This window comes from Cornus florida, unplaced genomic scaffold, assembly GCF_030987335.1.
Source record: "Cornus florida cultivar Cherokee Brave unplaced genomic scaffold, ASM3098733v1 CherokeeBrave_3.0.0_Hap2_Chr06, whole genome shotgun sequence".
NCBI lineage: Eukaryota > Viridiplantae > Streptophyta > Magnoliopsida > Cornales > Cornaceae > Cornus > Cornus florida.
Window position 1 is genome coordinate 83,498,615 of NW_026775576.1, and position 20,248 is coordinate 83,518,862.

Consider the following 20,248-nt stretch of genomic DNA (forward strand, 5'->3'; position numbering starts at 1 on the left):
GAATATCAACCATTAATAACCTACATACCTTGTATTAATTTCTCACAAGTTGTTATATGTCACACACACAAAGCACAGTGACTCAAAGTTCAGTGGCCGGTCTTTCCACCAAATACCAAGTCACTCTCACAGTTCACTTGAATACATGCTAAAGAGATACTCAATGCAGCAAATTACTTTCCCTGATACACTACTACTAATTGTAACTAAAACAGTTTCAATATACAGGCCTTTCTTTTAATAGTTAAGGTTTTTGATTTTCTAGGAGAGAGGATAGGAGAATTGGCAGAAACATGAGTGACAAATTAAGTTGGTTCTGGTCTTCGCTGCTTCATCATAAGCTCTTGTAGCTTCGTCAAATGCAGATATGCAGAAATCGTAACATATACTTCTAATATGTTAAATAGGTTTAATTTGGCGTTAAAACAAAAATTATAATGAAAACATTACTGCCTTCACTATAATAGCTCACACACACCCACACAGCTGCTTTTATTGTATCTGCTTGTTTATAAACTCCCTCCGTACTCAGTTTGACCCAAATTCATATCAATATCAAAACCTAAAAAACCTCACACATTTATTTTGTAAGAAATTAACGTGAAACCAACTTATTAACTAGGGTTTTATATCTTTTATATATACAATATATGAACATGTGAACGGAAAAGCAAGTTAACAAAACACAGAGATCCATCAAACTATAAATCAAGAAACAGATGTATTTTGAAGTTTCAAAATTAATAAAAAGAAAAAAAAAAAAAGAAAAAGAAAAAAAGAATGAAAAAACGAAGGATTAAATTGTTCCAAAATTTTTAACAAAAAAAAAAAAAAAAATGTTCCAAAATCGGACTAAAACAGTAGATGAAATATATATATACATTTAAGGTGAAAAATAGAAAGTGAAAACCAAAAAAAGAAGCAGCAGCAATCATGTTGAGACTTTGAAAATAGAAAGTAAAGAAGAAAAAAGCAAGTTTCCTAATGAAGAAAAAAAAAAAAAAAAAAAAAAAAAGTAGATAAACGCAATTTAAAGAGCAAAAATAGAAAGAAAATTAAAAAAAAAAAAAACTAAAAACGATGTAGATATTCTCTCACCTTTGGAATCGACGACCTTCTTCTCTCTAGATCGATCTCTCGAGCTCACACAGCTCTCTAGGTATCATCAACCAGAGCACTGGATCTAAGGGTCGACTCTAAGGGTTTATATTTGGATTGTGTGTGTAGGGAGTGTGTGTTAAAAAAGGAGGAGGACGGGTTTTAGAAAATGAACCATTCAAATGGAATTTATTTCGAATAAGACAAAAGTGTGTGTAGGAGTGTGTGTCCTAATCATTTTGCCAAATTATTTTTTTAACCTTTGACACAATTGAAAATGGTTATTTATAAAAAAAAATTATATGTATAAATATTATAATTTAGGATTTTGTTCCTTTTTTTATTTTCTCCTAATGGTTACAAAGCTAATAAAATTAGTGCATATCAATTGATTGATATAAGAAGAAAAATAATGCATATTGGAATGATATAAAATATTTTTAACCATGGGCCTACATTGTTTATAATAGATCTACCACAATCAGCATTGATCAACAATGAGAAGAAATGGAAAGATTAATGTAAGTTATGAAAACATATAATGTGTGACAAGAAAGTTGGTATAACTTTTTGAAAAAAAAAAAAAAAAAAAGCCTTATAGCTCTAGGATCATGATTAATATGTAATTTACCTTTTCTTTTTTATTATAATTAGAAATATTGAAAAACCAATCTCTTTTTTTGACTTGTTCATCAACATATTTCATGTCAAAAAAAGAATAATAATAAATATCAATATATTCCATCTTAAATACTTCTTCCCACTATTTCAGTTTTCTTGCTAGTATAGCATTACTATTTGCATCAATATTGACTGCCTTGGACGAATAATTGACATGACTCTATACCTTAAGTGTAGAAGAAGGCCGTCGAAATGTCAAAAATAGCCATCCATCAGGTGAACCTACTATATTGTCTATTCAAAAAAAAAAAAAAAAAAAAAAAAAAAAAAAGAAAAATGTTGTGTCAACTCTCAAACTCTCTAGACTTTATACCTATGTTATTTCATTTCTCTGCAATTTTGGTCTTGTCTTAATTGACAGTACAATAGATTTAAATAGGTAATGTAATAATTTTAAATGGACAAGATGCTTACGTACAAAAGCTTTAATGGTATTTTTGTGAGAAGGAAACAAAATACATATATGTGTAATTAGGAAGAATATATGTCTTGAAGATCAAAGTATTTCGTCCCTTTTCATGAGTGGAAACTAATTTTCTGTGCAAGTTTTCTTGGGAAAGTGACACTAACATTTGCATGCATGTATATACCTGGGACCAATAATACTTAGACAGCTCACATTCCTTTAGTGTAAAAGGTTCTTCTAAATTGACTCAAATACCCCTATATATTTTTTTCGAAAAATAAATACCCCTCTATCTTGTGTGCCTAATACAAGTAATCCCCCTAACCAAATGATGAAAAAAATGTACAACTGCTCAGCTGGCCCCTCGTATCAGGTCTTCTTCTTCCCACCATTTTAGTTTTGTTGGTGATCTTCTTCTTCCCACAAACATACATAGTGTGATTCCCCTTTTCCTTTTTAAGCTAACTGTATATCCCTATTGACATGTCTAGAAACAATAGAAATAAAATGTCTTTTTACTACTAGTTTCATAAACATTTTTCCTTTTTCCAAGTTTGATTAAATAATTAGCAGACACTGCCACCATTATTAGCTTCAAACATGTTACAAAATTATCAGGTTGTTAATTTATTGGTTCACTTATTTTGTATTATTATTATTATTACTTTTTATATATTTCGGGTAGGACTAGCTTTAATGGTATTTTTGTGAGAAATAAGGACACAAAATACACATATGTGTAATTAGGAAGAATATATGTCATGAAGATCAAAGTATTTCATCCCTTTTCATGAGTGGAATTTTAAAATATATATATATATATATAAGACTTAGAGCAACTTAAAAAGGATGGATAAAAAAATAAATAAATAAATAAAATTATTGCTAGCTTTTGTGGAAATGTCTGCATGACTTGGTGGAGTGCATGTCTTTTGCATCAAATTGGTGAAATTTTCTTTCTTTGGCTGGCTGAACCAAGTAACACAGAGAAACAAGATTTGACTACATTTTGCTAGTATTGTTTTTGACTTATTTTATGTGCCAGTTTTCTCTGGAAAGTGAAACTACCATTTGCATGCATATAAATACCTCGAACCAATAATACTTAGACAGCTGACATTCCTTTTGTGTAAAAGGTTCTTTTCAATTGACTCAAATACCCCTCTATCTTGTGTGCCTAATACAAGTAATCCCCCCTACCCAAATGAAGAAAAATGTACAACCTGCTCAGCTGGCCCCTCGTATCAGGCCACTCCTCAGTCCACATAAGCATTATTTTGGTTATTGTGAAGGTCAAATTTGTCTTTACCTCCAGTAGCTTTTGCCAGCGTGTAGGAATCCGTCAGCTTTTGTCTGGCCTTTATATATATATATATATATATATATATATATATATATATCAAGTCTCATACAATTACAGAAGAACAAAGTTAGTACATTACCATTTGACACCAAGTTCAAATTTGGGAAAAAAAGTAAAATAATTATTGAATAATATTACGCATGACCTTATTTATTTATTATTAGTATCACAAAGAATAATTTATTTTTGATTTATTTTTGAGTTTTTTTTTCTACATAAAGTCTTTTTTTTAGTCCCCACATGATTTTAAAGGGATATTAATTTCAACATTTTTCTGAAAGGTTTCCACGTAGACATTTCAAAAAAATAAATAAGGTCATTTATTTCATTAAAAAAAAAAAAAACTTTCTCTCTCTAAAAAAATTTCTCTCTAACATTCTGCATAAAGCTGAACCAAGTTTTGGCAGCGGAGAGCGCTGAAAAACGGCTAATTTTAGGAGCTGTATGTACGAATCTGTAGTGTCACGTAATCTGATACTATTTTTTTTTTTTTTTCTGAGCAATCTCGTTGTCACGTGAGTTGAAAGATGCAACGCATCACTTATTCCTTCGTGCTAGGCAAGCAATATATGAGTGTTGACCCAAACCCATTGTATTTTCGTATTAGGTTCTTTTCTCGGTTTACTCATTGCTTTTTTGCTTGTTCTCTTAACCTATTTCCTCTCACTAGTATCCATGGAGATTGTTTAAGTACACAGCTCTCTTTCTCTTTCTCTTTTTCTTTTTTTTTTAATTTTTTTTTTATGGCTAAAAATTAAAACACTAATTTGACATTTTTATATATTTTCATATTTTTGCAACGGTAAACAGTAATATCTTTTAAAAAAAAACAATCTTAAATGACATTTTTAAATTGACCATTATGCTTTATATTTTTTAAACTTTTGACACTTTTTACCGATTATATATTTTTATGTTTTTGCTTCCAAACTTTTTGTAACAAACAAATATTATCAAAGATGTTTTAATTACTATTCAAAATATCATACAATAAAACACTTATTTCGTTTCGATTAAAAAATATATAAAAAAAATAAAACACATATCAAACGCGTCCTTAATTAGGTGGAGTCACGACAGAACGTATCCGAGTGTATTTATGTCCGTCTTCTATTCACATAAGTGCAGTGAGATAGAAATCGTTTTAACTTTTTTTCAACTAGGTAGTAACATAAGTTAAAAATAAGAAATTATATTTGCCACTTTTGATCTTTCTTTCAAAATATAATCTCTCCAAAATAAGATCTAAAATCTTTAACCAAAAAAAAAAAAAAACTAGTTTATCTTGGACATAGAAAATATTGCTTTAATAAATAAATATTAAAATCAGTATAACATCTTTAAAGATAATGGTTCATAAGAAAATCACTTCAAAATGCATTATAGTGTCCAATAAATTGATATATTTATTTTTAATATGGACAGCATATTTTCTTTTTATCCAAATAATTAATCAAATAAGTTTTTTAATCTTACTATTCAACGTACAAATTCAATTATAAATCTAGGATTTTTCCTTAATAGCCAAAATGCTAAAGTAATTTCACTTTGACTTGTTCACAATTTCGGACAATTAATTTAACTAGATCACAAATGTAGTAACTTTGTCAAAGTAGTTGGAAAATTATTATATATTTATAAGGAAATGGAGGAGAGGGTCTGAAGGGAGTAGAGCTTAATTTTTATTTTTTTCATCTTTTAAAAAATTTAAACTGGCTCATAAAGACTATTTAATTGAACAAGGCATCTAGTTAATTAACCTATGCTTGATGATTAATCAAATGTTAACCATCATCCACTTGTAATGCAATTTTGACATACTAAAATGGTTTTACCCCTAAATTGATAGTATAAATTAAATAACACTAGTATAGAAATCGGATATAAAAAGAGCAATTTAAATTTATGTATTTAAATAATCAATAAGTTATTTGAACTTAATTGACATAATATATTTCTTTATAAAAGTAATTTAGGATTTGAATTCTGCATATTTTCATTTTAATTTATGTGAGAGAGATGATAGGTCCCATTACATAAATTAAATTGGTAAATTATAATCAATTTCTTTATTCTCTATTATTTTGTTTTGAATTTGCAATTTGTATTATAATACGTTGAAGTATTTGTACACATATAGACAAAAGGATAAAGTAGGACTGATGGTTTACGCTTTCAATTTTTGTTTGGTATATATATCAGATTTGTCTCCCATTATCTATACATGTCCGGCTTAACCTCCTTTGTTGCCAACCAAACATTCATTGCTTGCAATTCTAAAAATGGTATCACTAAATAGTACAAGTTTAGTGAAATTTGAAAGGTTATATATTGGATTTGGATGGAATTGAACTAGAAAGAATTGGGTGGGCCTATTTCATTTAATTTTGGGACTTTATTTTTTTGAAGTCAATATATACTCGATAGTCTAATGTTATCTTGCGTAAAATATAGTTATATATATAAACAAATATTCTCAATTTTAAATATATCCCTTTGTAATAATAATAATAATAATAATAAAACCTCTTAATATAACATAATCATGCAACTAATTAAGGACCATCTGTTTGGTTGCATAGCATTATAAGTATTTAATTGCCATTTTTATACCCCCAATATTGCTTAAGTTAAAGGTATTGGAACTTTTATGTCACCCCTTTTTTTATTTTCCTGTTATCACTTTTAAATTAGATTCTCCTATCTCTCTTAAGCAATACGTAGTATTATTTGTGTCTTATTCAATATATATATTTGTTTCTCCATATATATTTCTGTATCAATACTATATATATAATTATGATACACATTTAGTGGTTTGAATTTTGAAATAGTATTTGGTTAAAGTAGTATGCGTACTACTTTTCTTCTTCATGCTGAGGGAGTGAGTTTGTTCAAGAAACTATCTCACCCCTGTTGCTTGTCTTAGCAATGGAGGTCTTGTCACTATCCCTAGGTTCTGCAATTTCAAATAACCCAGGCTTTAAGTATCATTGGAGGTGTAGTAGACTGGCCATTTCACACCTTGTTTTTGCTGATGATATCCTCCTCTTTTCTCATGGTAGTCTTGTATCTATACAAATACTATATGCTGCTTTGGGAGATTTCCTCTCTTTTTCTGGATTATCAGTTAATTGCTCCTATTAGGCCAGAATCCCAAATCACTACTAATTAGGGATCTTTTCTTTATCACCAAATATTTAGATTCCTTAAGTCTAATTTAGTTCCTTTTTTGTATCAATCCCTTATTCAGTGGGATTAAATCTTTTCTAGCCTTACTGGTAAATCAACTACTGATGTATATAAATACATGTGTAAAGAGATGTAAACTATTATGGAATACAATTAAGAAATTGTTCATGGTATCAGAGCGTTGAAATACTCCAACGAGTTTTCTAATCCTTATCGCATTTTTCGCTGTCTTTTTTTTTTTTCGTTTAACACTTCTACATCTCTGCTTCACTATGTCTACAGAACCAGTCTCCTCCACATCTGCCACTATTATTTCCTCTTCCCCATCTCTCACTATCCCCAATATCTCACACCTTGTTTCAATCAAACTCACTGATACAAATTATCTTCTTTGGCAATCACAAATTAAGCCGTTTCTTGTCGGCCAAAATTTTTGGAGGTTTATTGACGGACCCGAAGCATGTCCCTCTCAAACCATATTCTCTGCTGATGGCAAATCTGAGGTCACCAATCCGGAGTAGACAACATGGTTTAGAACTGATCAAACTCTCATCAGTTTAATTAATGCTACGCTCTCTCCCTCTGTTTTATCTCAAGTTGTTGGTCTGACCACTTCTCGTTAGATTTGGGAATGTCTCAAAGAAAATTTTTCTCAACAATCTCTTGCCAATGCCACGAATTTTCGCTCCCAACTTTTGTCTCTTTCTAAAGGTTCCAAATCCATCTCTGAATACCTACAACACGCCAAATCTCTCTCTGACGCCCTCGCAGCCGTTAATAAACCAGTCTCTAATAATGACCTCGTTACTTTTGCTCTTCATGGTCTCGGCTCAGACTATGCCTTGCTGAAAATTGCTATTCTCAATTTTCCTCCTCTTCCCAAATTTTCGGATCTTCGTGCTCATCTTCTCTGTTTTGAATCTCAAATTACATCACATCCCAGTTCTGAAAACACCACACCCACTGCCTTTATTTCCAACACCCGTAGAGGCCGAAATTTTAATTCTCGTGGTGGTCATGACAGTCGTCATGGTCGTGGAGGCCGTTCTGATTATTCCAGCAATCGTAACAATTACACTTATGATAATACTCGTGGTGGATACAGGCGTGGTGATTTGGTCGATACACTTACAGGTATGATAATAATCGTGGTGGATATGGGCGTCCTGATTTTGCTAGAAACAATCGAGGTCGCAATAATTATGGTCGTGGTGGTTATAGTTATGACAATAACCATAGTACGCAACAAGGCATTCTTGGGCAGCAACCTTCTTCCCGCACTTCTCAATTTGATGATGATCTCGCCTCTACCTTCACTGGAATGCAACTATCTCAACCTGTGGATCCCAACTGGTATCCTGATACTGGTGCCACAAATCATATGACGAGTGACGCTCGTCACATGACTCAGAAATGCGACTATGGCGGTAATGATCAGGTTGTTTTAGGCAATGGTGATTCACTTCCTATTGCGCACTTTGGTAACCTTTCTCTTCAATCTGGTTCTTCACATTTTTGTCTTTTAAATGTACTTCATGTTCCTTCGATGACCAAAAATTTGTTGTCAGTTGCTCAATTTACCCATGATAATTCTGTTAGTTTTCTTTTTCTTCCATGGGGATTTATTATTCGTGATTTACGTACTGGTTCTATCCTTTTTCTTCAGGGCCCATGTGAGCGTGGTCTCTACCCTATTAAACAAGATTTGGCTCCTCACCATGCTTTATCTGCTTCTTGTGTTTCTTCTTCCCTAGGGCATCATCGTCTCAGCCATCCCTCATCCAAAATTCTGCAAATTTTAAGTTCCAATAAAAGTTTAGGATCAGCTTTTAAATTTTCTCACATTAGTTTTTGTAAGCATTGTGCATTAGGAAAGTCTACAAGACTTCCTTTTACGATTAGTAAATCACGTGCTCCTGCACCATTTTCTTTAATTCATTCGGATGTATGGATGTCTCCCATTACCTCTGTTTCTGGTTTCCGTTATTATCTCTTGTTTACAGATGACCACACTCGCTACACATGGATTTATCCTATGCGTCATAAGTCAGAAACTTTCACTCACTTTACCTCATTTCTTACATTTGTTGAAAATCAGTTTTCATTGTGTATTAAAACTTTTCAAAGTGATGGTGGAAAAGAATTTGATAACACAAACTTCCATACCTTGTGTGCGCAAAAAGGAATTCACCATAGACTTTCATGTCCTCACATCCCGCAACAAAATGGAGTTGCAGAGCGCAAACATCGCCATATTTCAGAAATGGGTCGTACATTACTTCTTGCTTCACACATGCCCTTTAATTTGTGGGTTGAAGCCATGGCTACTGCAGTTTATCCTATTAATCGGTTACCCAATTCGGTTTTGGGTTAGTCATCACCTTTTGAGGCTTTATTTGTTTCGCCACCTAATTATGGTGAACTTCATTCTTTTGGTTGTGCTTGCTATCCCTTTCTTGGTGACTATACTACTAACAAATTACAAGCTCGTTCTGTTGAATGTGTCTTTTTAGGCTACAATACGCGCCACAAAGGATATCGTTGCCTTGATTCGCACACTGGAAGACTATACATTTCTAGACATGTTAAATTTGATGAGTCCAGATTTTCATATGCCACTGCACCGCTAAATGCGTTTTCTCCATCGCAACTTTTAGAGAATGACACCGTCTTTGTTCCGATTCTCTCTCCACAATCATCCTCCACACTGCCATCACCTACTACACCAAATACACCTTCCGCACTCATGGACCCAGCCCTAAACTCTACTACATCTCAGGAACCTACACCCATTGTTCCACCATCCTCTGTAACGATCTCTGGATCTCCTTCTCTAACTGACTTTATATTCATTTCTACTCCACCATCTACTTCTCAACATCCTATGGTTACAAGACTTCGTGATGGTACTTGGAAAGAAAAGAATATTCACAGCATGGTCACCACTAAACACCCATTACCACAGGCCTTTATGTCTCTTCTCCACAATGCAGACATTGAGCCAACATGTTATACTAATGCAGCTCGCTCTCCTGAGTGGCGTCAGGCAATGACTAATGAAATTAATGCTCTTTTAAAGAAAGGTACATGGTCTTTGGTTCCACCTTCTTCTTTTCACACTCATGTTGGTTGTAAATGGGTTTTCAAAATTAAACACCACTCTGATGGTCGCATTGAAAGTTATAAACCTCGTTTGGTTGCTAAAGGATTTCATCAACAACTTGGTCTCGATTATGATGAGAAGTTTAGTCCAGTGGTTAAGCCTACGACAATTCGTACAGTCCTCAGTATTGCTATGACTTCTGGCTGGTCTATTCGTCAATTAGACGTTAAAAATGTTTTTCTTCATGGGTCACTCTCTGAAGAAGTCTACATGGTTCAACCTCCTGGTTTCATTGATCCGACTCATCCTAATCATATATGTAAGTTACATAAAGCCATCTACGGTCTCAAACAAGCGCCACGTGCCTAGTTCCAAGAAATTAGTTCGTTTCTCCTTACTTATGGTTTCATTCAAAGTCGGACAGATTCTTCAATGTTTTTGTATCTTAAATCTTATATGGTGATGATTCTCTTATTATACGTTTATGACATCATTTTAGCCAGCAACTCTCCACCTCTAATTTCTTCATTTCTGCAAAGGTTAGCCAAGGAGTTTGAAATCAAGGATCTTGGCCCTATACATTATTTTTTAGGTGTTGAAGTAGTGCGTCATCCTGATCATTTGCATCTATCGCAAACACGATACACATTAGACTTACTTCACTGTAGTAATATGATTGATTGTAAACCATGCACTACGCCGATCTCTGCTCGTATGCACGTCTGCTTTTGATGGGGCTTCTTTATCGGATCCGTCTGAGTATTGTCGTTTGGTCGGTGCATTACAATATCTCACTCTTACACGGCCAGAAATTTCCTTCGCCGTGAATCATGCAGCTCAGTTTATAAGTCACCCTCGAGAACCACATTTGGCTGTTGTAAAGCGTATACTTCGCTACTTGAAAGGGTCTCTTGGGCGCGGGATATCCTTTCAACGCTCACCCAGTACTATTCATCTTATTGCCTTCTCCGATGCTGATTGGGCAGGTTGTCCCGACAATCATCGATCAACTACTGGATATTGTGTTTTCTTGGGTTCTAATTTAATTTCATGGTGTGCCAAGAAACAACCTACTGTTTCTAGGTCTAGTGCCGAGTCAGAATATCGTGCTCTTACCTATGCATGTGCTGAGACTATTTGGATCCGGTATCTTCTTCAAGATCTTAATGTTACAATCCCCTCTCCTACTACTCTCTATTGTGATAATCTTAGTGCAACTTATATGGCAGTTAATCATGTGTTTCATACACGCACAAAACACATTAAACTAGATTATCATTTTGTGTGCGAACGTGTTGCAAGTGGCAGTCACCGTGTTCAATTTGTTCCCTCTCAAGATCAACTAGCTGACATCTTCACAAAAGGTCTTTCGAAGCATCGATTTTCTTTTCTTGCTTCCAAACTAGTCTCTCTACCGACATCCAGTTTACGGGGGAGTATTAGGCAAGAATCCCAAATCACTACTGATTAGGGATCTTTTCTTTATCACCAAATATTTAGATTCCTTTAAAGTCTAATTTACTTCCTTATTTGTATCAATCCCTTATTCAGTGGGATTATATCTTTTCTAGCTTTACTGGTAAATCAACTACTGATGTATACAAATACATGTGTAAAGAGATGTAAACTATTATGGAATACAATTAAGAAATCGTTCAGCTCCAAAAGCCATGCCTTTTTTTTTGGTGTCGATGGGGATTCAAGGATTGCCATTCTCTCACTACTACAAATTGAGACTGGAACCCTTCCAATCACCTACCTTGGGCTCCTTTATCCTCCTCTTCAATCAATGCCACTGACTGTCAGACCTTTGTCCAGAGGATTACAGCAAGAATCGATTGTTGGAAATCAAGATTTTTATCTAATGCAGGAAGAGCTTTACTCATCAAGTAAATCCTTTACTCCATTAAAGCTTAATGGGCACACTGTTTTAGACTTCCAATGAAGATTATTGACCAAATTAATCAGATTTTGAGATTCCTTTATTTGCAGACCAGAAAAGTTTGGTGGACTTGGATTCCCTTGCGTTGACCTGACAAATAGAGGGGTTGGACTCAAGTTTCTCTGGAAGTTATATGCCAAGAAGGAGAGCCTTTGGGTGGCTTGGACTCACAGGTACCTGATCAAGAACAAGTCTATTTGGACTGTTAAAGCTTCTACACTAAGTTCAAGGTTTTGGAGGAATCTGCTTAAGCTAAAAGATATGGGTAGGGGCCTTATTAAACACAAAATTGGGACAGGGAATGACACAATGCTTTGGTTGGACTATTGGTTGCCAAATGAACCTTTATCCACTCAGTTAGGCCTCACTGATGTTGTAACGACCCGGTCATTTGCCTTCCTTTCCTTTTTCCTGAAATTTTACGAATGAATTTTTTTCGTTTAATTTTCTTTTCTGAGCTCTGTTTCGTGTCGCTTAGTGTCATCTCGAGTGTTCGGAATTGGTTCCTGAGACTCTTTTTCATGGATTGACAACTTCCTTTGAGGACCGAATCATTTTAGCATTTTTCGTTTTTCGGACACTATACGATATTTCGTCTTTTCCCTATTCTGTCATTTTCCCTATTTCGTCTTATCTCTGTTTGTCAGTTTTTGGCACAACCTCACTTCTCATACTCGGAGTTGGTTTTTCACTTCACATGCCTTCATCTTGAGTGGTTTCCACGAAATACGTATCTTTACTTTTGCAAGAAAGTACTCTGGTTGCTCCCGGTGTCCATAGGGGTATAGATGCAAAGTTCTTTGAAATTATTTTCTTTTATTGGGGTATTTTTCGTAAATATCTTTTGAAGATATTTTATTTCAGGGGTTTTTAAGAAAATATTTTTGAAAGATATTTTCATTCTGGGCCATAAGTGCAGTTTTCACTTTTTGGAGGGGCCATTGTGCAATTAATGAAAGTTATTGCAAAATGTCTTGTTTTGAGCCTCGATCCTTGTACGAGATTCATTTTCACATTTCGTCGAGTCATGTACTTTTGGAATTTCCTCCTGATCGATGTTTTCCAGTTTTAGGGTTTCTGGCCCCAATTTTCGCCAAACTTGTTTTGGGCATAACTTTCTGCTCGGGACTCAGTTTTTGACGTTGTTTCTTCCATTGTTCATATTTTATCATTTTGAATCTTTTTTGTTCACAAAGTTTTTCCATTTGAGCGCGTCTGCTCAAATTTTACTTTTTCGGACCTGGCGGGGCCCGTTCGGGGCACTTTTTGAGATTTCTATAAAAGGGTGTGAGATATTTCATTTTTGATCTTCTCCCCTCTTCATGCACGACCTGGAGCTCCCATGGCAGCCTAAGGGGTGCTTCCATCTTCTCTCTCCTCTTTTGGTTCACTTTTCCTTGATGGAAAGTCTTCGGCCTTAACGTTTGTTGTTCCCCTCGCCGTGCTCTACCTTTCCCCCTTATTAGAATTCAGTTTTGACCATTTCTTGAGTTTGGTTTTGAGGTCAAGTTATGATTTTGATGGGGCTTTCATGGGGGTTATGTTCACGGCGTTGTCCCCGACAAAACCTAGTAGTTTCGTCAGATTCGGAGCCGTTCCATTTTGATGGCATTTGAGATTTTCATCTCAAATTGAGGTAGGAGATGTTCTAGGTTTAAATTCTTGTTATATAGCATGCTTGTAATGCTTATACTACTTGTTTGTATGATTAAATATAAAATCTAGAGATTTTATTATTTATTTTTCTTATACGGGATCTAATTTTTCCGGTTGCTCATGACTTGGTTTAAACATGTGGCATGATTTTATATTGCCCCTTGATATGCTCATTGTCGTGTATTAAAATTAGAACATTTGAATAAGTATTAAAGATTTTATTTAATATTTATCTTAGGTGAAAGATTAATTCACATGGCCTTAACTAGCTTGAAATTAATATGTGTTAGCATATTAAATTAGGCCTTTGCATGCTCTCTAACATAGTTGAATTTGAAAATAATTGGAGGTATTTTGAAAATTAGTAATTATTAATTAATTTGATTAATTAATTTGCCCCGAGTGCACTATTCACTCTATTTAAATTCCGACTTGATATTCTTGACTTACATGCCATATAGCTTCACATATGTTTGATTTAGAATATTCGGTTAGGTTTTCAAACCTTTCATTTAATTAAATTCCTTGTTTAAGATTTAATCCTCATGGTGATATACAACTTGGAATTGAATTGTGGCATGCTAAAAAATTAAGTTTTGGTGTGATTGTTCACATATATTAAATTGGGATTAATTGTATGAGAATTGCAACTTTTAATTTATATTTAACTTTAGTGGAAGGTTAAGTCGCATGGTCTTAAATTAAATAAAATAAACTTGTAATGTGATATTACATTAGTCCTGGGCATATTCTCTAAGATATGTTAAATTGAGAGCATTTGGTTAAGTTTAAAAATCTAGAGATTTTAATTAAAAGAATTAATTAAAATTTATTTTGTGGTCCCATTAGCTTAATTAAGGTTTTAACTTGATATTTGTATTGGCCATGACTTGTTTACTAGTATATATTAATTTGGGACTATTAGAAGTTATTTTAGAACCTTGGTAATTAAATTAGCATGATTTAATTAAAGTTCTACTTTGTTATTCCAACAACCTAATTGAGTTTTAGAATGGATATAGGTAATGACCATACCATGTCCTTTAACATGTATTAAATTGAGATTTTTTGGAATTGAATCGGAATCTAGAGAATTTAATTGTGTTTATCTATTTAAATTCTTCAATTTGCTCCATGATCTAGTTGTGTTTTAGAAGTGGTTTTTATATTCAAATCATGAACTTAGACTTGTTGTATATTCATTTGGTTATGTTTTGACCATTGGATAACATAGTTGTTATGTTTGTATTCATGAGAATATGTTTTCCTTATTGAATATATTGTTATCTTGTGTAATGATTTGCACACTTCGTATTTAACATATTTCATGCATAGCGTGTAACGAATTGCACACTGAAAATTCGACATTCATCATATCATATTAGTTGTGGATTTAGAGCATGTATTGTATAGGTTTCCAAATATGGTTGTGCTTAGTAGATAGTTGATTATCTTGCATATTTCTGTTGATATATGCGTTGTTGCACAATTTGTTGATTTTGGAAACTTGGGGATGTCGTTGTTTGACTATGGCTAGGACGTGGTTCTAGTACGGGAGATAGTCCCTCTATATATAGTCTAGTGCGCACATAGGGAGGTTACCCATGGGCTAGTAACCCTAAAGTAACTATGTTGTCGGTCTGATCCGGCGTGACGTCCGAGTATCCACTTTGTTTGATTTCGCATTTCATTTTCAAGTTGATAACTAGATGATATTGTAACTTATTGTTTCTTAATTGTCATTCCATTTTAAGTTACAGGATGTTAACTTTGCGAAATTATGCTTTATGCGTTGTATTGGAAGTTCCAATGTTGATTAAATTGCATCGATATTGAAAATCGTGTTTTGACGTTCTAATAAAGCTTAGGATTGATCCTATTAATTCATTTATAACTTAGACGTTAGGTGGCATGACCCACTTCTGTTGTTTTCGTGCTTTAGATTTCAAGCTGATAGCTTTAAGAAATTGTATTTTGTTGCCTTGTATAATATGCTTTTATGTGGTTAGATTGTATTGAAGTTGTAAATTGCGTTTTGATTGTTTAGCATGGCCTAGGATGATTCCTTAGACTTATTTAGAACATAGACGTTAAGTGACATGATCACTTTAGTTGTTTCTGTATTCGAGATTGCAAGTTAATACCTTTAAGAACCTATATCTTGTTGCTTTGTATAACGTGCTTCCATATTGTTTAAATGGCATAGATAATGTGATTTATGCTAGAAACACTCTAAGGTAGCTTAGGATACTCCCTGAGTCTCATTTCGATATAGACGTTAGGTGGCATGAACCCCTTTAACATGTTTCACCTTAAGGTGATAAATTTGTAAAATGTTAGGTCGATGCATGCTCATCTCCTACGAGTAGCTTTATGTTACTCACCCCTACGATACTGGGGTATATTTCAGGTACGAAGACTTGGTTCGTGAAGCCTAGCATTCCTTGGATGTCGAGTAGCTTTCAAGTTTCCATTTCATGCAAATGTTAGCATGAAATGTCATTTTGTAGACTTACATGTCAAAATATGTATATTTGATTCCATGTATATAATGTGTACATAAGTGCACTCCTTTCAATGTATTTGACATATATGAGATGAGGTCGGAGGCCAATGACATGTGTATTGTATTCTATACAACTTTTTAACTTCATGAAATATTATGAAAACCTTGAAAAATCGCAAGTCATTCCTTCACCACGGTTGCATCGGGTGTGGGAATTCCATTTTCATTCTTTTATCTTATTAATCTTGTATGAAGTGTGGCCAAGGGCCAAACGGTCATTTGATCCCGTTTTGCATTTTTGGATTCCAAGTTTTCATTCCAAGTTCCATTTTTGCCTTTTTGCCCGTTAAGGGGTCAGATTTTGTATCGGCTATATTTTTAAGCCATGGACCATTGTAGCGCGTCTAAATAGGTAAGTTACGTTTGCGTGCATGGTCGTTTCCAAGCAAAACCTTATCGTTTGTGTTTTGAGCCTCTTGTGAATTCATTTCGCATTTTTTTTGCATATTCTGATCTAGGGGCATTATGGACCTTTCACTTCAGTTTTATTTTCTTCGTTCGACATGGTCGCTTAAAAAACGTGATTTTAGGAGGGGTTTCTTTTTCGTGTTTTTCCAGAAAAGGTCTTCTTGGTACCGGAAATCCCTCGTGAAGTTTCAGCTTCCAGTTTTGATTTAACAGCTTTATGACCCTCTTGTTCAGTTCTGATCTAGGGGCATTTTCGGAATTTTACAGTGAGTTTTTTTCGATTCCGTCCGCTTAATCGGGTAGAAAACTCGATTTTAGGGGGGGTTTCTTCTTCGTGTTTTTCCAGAAAAACTCGTCTTGACCTCCGTTTCAAGCCTCAGTTCTGGGCAGATAAAAAAAAAATGTAGCAGCAACCAAGGGCTGCCACCATGCCATGTCTTTCGGCGCCGGCATGCACGCCGGTGGGCTCGCACATGGGCGCCATGGCCCCTCGTCGGGCCTCCGCGACATCAATTCTTCTTTTGGGCTTTTCTCCTTCATCCGAACTCCGATTCAAGTGAATTTTTTTAAAAACTTGACTAATTTTTCGCTGTCTTTCCAACGGTGTGCTCGTTTGCACCCGGTTCTTCCTGGATAATTACCAATTTACCCTTTTGCCTTAAGTGCTCGTTTTTCTTCGTCATGTCGTTTCTCCTTCGTCCAGACTCCGAATCATGCGATTCTTGAATCCATCTTGATTAGTTTTTCGTTATCCTTCCAGCGGTGTGCTCGGTGGCACCAGAATCTATAATTTTCAGAAATGACTATTTTGCCCCTGGGGGCTTATTTGTCATATTTTTGATCTTTTGCTTCCGCATCAGTTCTTGTTGAGTTCCACGACCTCATGGAAGGTCACTTTGACTTCTTAGAATCTTGTTTTCTGTTTTCATTTCCGCATTCGGATCCGTTATCGGATCATCCTTACGGTTCATCACAGGACACGCTGGCCTAAAAACCAGGGTCGTTATAGATGTGAAAATTCTTCAACTGAACACACAAGTCTCAGTTGATAACCTAATTTCTAACAATCAATGGGCCATTCCTCCTCACCTTCGGCACATACCCTTCCTACAGTCCCAATTGTTTTCCAATCAATTACACTCCCTTCCATCTTCGTCATCTTCTCCTGACTTGATTGACTGGTTGCCAAGTCCTACAAAAGGCTTCTCTTAGAAACATACCATGGATTACTTCAACCCTCCCTCTATATCATTTCCCTGGCACCACCTAATTTGGTTTAAACACCATATCCTAAAGCATAGCTACATTGCATGGTTGGCAATGAGAAAGAGATTGTACACTATGGACACCAAACCAATGTTGAACAAGCATTATACAAATGTTTGTTACCTTTGCCTTTCTGAATGGGAATCATTTGACCATCTCTTTTTCAAATGCTTATATAGTTCAGCCATTTGGGACTTCATTAAGCATGCAAATGGCTTTTGCATTCAACCCAACTGCTGGCTGGACCTTATTACCTGGTGTAGTAGCAATTAGACTCAAAAGACACTTTATAACACACAAGCTCCTGCTTGCTGCTGCAATATATTTCATCTGATAGGAAAGGAATGCAAGGGCATTCAGAAACATTTCTTCATCCCCGCATAATACCATAACCCTTATCAATAGCATAGTTAGAGCTAGATTTGCCTCTACCATGCTCAAGACTAGTCATGAACTAAGGAAAGTGGACTCCTTGGATGATCTTCATCAATTATTTTTAAAGGGATGCACATTTGCAGGGGGACAATCATGGTGTATCATAGACTAGCAGCTACCTTCTGTCTCGTTATTGGGAGGGTTGAATGCTGATGGGTTCAGGGATTCTATGGTTTCCACATGGTTGTGTCTTTCTGGTGCAACAATCATCAATACTTTTTGCTCGTTGAGGGATTAGTTCATATCTCTTGGATTCTCAGTGCTCAGTCTTGCAGTGCTGGTGCAACACTGATTTCTACTACTCTCTGGTTGTTTAGATGATGGTTTTGGAGTTCTAAAAGGTGAAAAAGTCATATGAGCTGCTTTGGCAAATGTATTTGAGGATCCTACATTGATTCTGCAACTGCAGACTGCTTATTGCGGCTACTTCAGTGTATTTGCTTTTCTGCACAATTTTTACTGAAAGTGTGTATTAGTCAATTCATAGAAGTGCCTGGTAGTTTTTTGTATTAGCTGTGGTTGTTTTCTTGTTGATCGCTTGGTTGATCTTGTGACAGCCTTGTTGTCTTTGGCCTTAGCTTGTAATGTCCTCAATTGGACCTCCAGTACATTCTTCTTTTTATTTATTCAAAGCTTACCCATTCAACTAAAAAAAAAAAAAGAGTTTGTCCAAGAAAGGGAATCATGCTAACTTGTTCTTGTAATTCAATTGTCAATCCTCCATCCAACTAAGCTATCAGGTAATGTCCAAAAATTTGATCAATTCGACTGTTTACTATATTTGAAAGAAATGAATTGTGGCATTGATTTAGAATTAAATCAAATTTAATTGAAAATTTAATCTTAAATTTATTTCAATTTCAATTTCAAAATGGGAAATTTGAAAAAAAAAAAAAAAAAAACACAGATTAAATATCCATATTAATCTCTAAATCTAAGATATTTTATTGTAAATTTAAGAGTAGAGATCTTTAGATTCATGTATCTAAATATCCAATTCAATTGGCAAGGACACTATAGGCAACTAATAAAGCACACTCCAACATCAAACTTACGCATAATCGTTATTAGAACCATGCATTGCCCATTACTCTTTTAGGCTTGGAGGAATGGCAATTTTGTTGTTTATGCCTTCATGGAGGGCATTTTAGATTAAAACGTAGCCTGTTACTGCCCAAAAAATAAATAAATACCAAAATGGTCTAGGAACACTCCATATCACTTTCTTCAATTTTCTCATATTTATATATAGATAGATCTGTAAACGGATTAGATTCGGACCGGATCACGCCTGATCCGATCCGATTCGAATCCGATAAGTATTTTAGTTTATCCAATCCGATTCGATAATTCGACGAATATTTTGTAAGTTAGTCCGAATCCGATTTGTTAATAAACGGATATTCGATCCGATAATCTAATCAGATTCGATAAAAATACAGATTTTTTGTATAAAAAAATATGTATATATAAATTAATGTCAAAAGAGAATTAAAAAAAAAAAAAGCAATGATTATAAGAAAAAGATATAAAACAAAAGATAAGTAAAATATGAAAAAATAAATAAATAAAATAAAATAAAATAAAAATAAAAAAATAAAAATTTACTCTAATATGAAAGGAAAAGAAAAAAAAATTATTTACTCCTTCTTAATGAATAAAGAGTATGGCATTATTAGTACGTATATTAAGAGATTTATTACCATAGGGATGAAAACACACCACTTTTGTATATATAACATTATGATTTTTTATTTTTTTATTTTGAATTTTTTGGGTTACCTCTAATACAATTCTAATAGGAGTATTGAAATATATATATAAATATATATTTGTAAAATTATTAATAAATAATTATATATATAATAATTTTTATATATAATTTTAATCAGATCGGATCAACATAAACCATATCCGATTTGTTAAACTAATGGATTATTAGATTCGGATCGTAATTGGGTTATCGAATTTTTTGTTTAATCCATATCCGACTAATCGAATCAAATCTAGATCAAAATCCGCTCCATTGACATGTCTATATATAGATCCTCCATTCATTTTAGAAATTCATATTAAAAAGAAAAACTGGTGATTTAATTTGTTTTTTAATTCCAAACAAAAGAATTGGAATT